Source organism: Octopus bimaculoides, chromosome 17, assembly GCF_001194135.2.
Source record: "Octopus bimaculoides isolate UCB-OBI-ISO-001 chromosome 17, ASM119413v2, whole genome shotgun sequence".
Classification (NCBI taxonomy): Eukaryota; Metazoa; Mollusca; class Cephalopoda; order Octopoda; family Octopodidae; genus Octopus; species Octopus bimaculoides.
The window spans coordinates 52,534,382-52,535,103 of record NC_068997.1 but is presented as its reverse complement, the minus strand read 5'-3'; positions in this window follow the sequence as shown (position 1 = coordinate 52,535,103).

Below are 722 nucleotides of genomic sequence, written 5' to 3'. Positions count from 1 at the left end.
ATGAATGTGTGTGTGTGTGTGTGTGTGTGTGTGTGTGTGTCAGTGTATATGTGTGTCAGTGTATATGTGTGTGTGTATGTGTGTATGTGTGTGTATGCACATTTTATAAATATAGATATATATAATACATTTATATATTTGTATTACATATACATCAATATATTTATCTCTATACATATATATTATATACAATATATATGTAATACTATATATATATGAATATATATATACAAATATATATAAGAATATATATAAGAATACACACACAAACACACACACACACACTCACTTAACAAGCACTCACACACACACACACATAACAAGCACACACGTACATACATACATACACATACACACACGCGCACACACACGCGCACACACACACACAAAGTTTGATAAACAACACCTTCAATCAAATGATGTAAATATTTTCTTTACCAAACAACATCCAGAATCATTTAATTTCACGCCACATCAAAAACCAGTAAATAATACACACTTAGAAGTGACTTATCTGTTTGGGGCTGTTTAGAATCTCTCTCTCTCTCTCTCTCACACATTTTAAGGATAATTGGTGAAATTGTGCCAATAAACACACTCTCACACATACACACACATACACACACACACGTTCTTACACTCGTTCACACTGATAATAGTCCTGAACCATGTTATATATAAATATATGTATATATATAATGTATGTGGGTGTATACATGTAT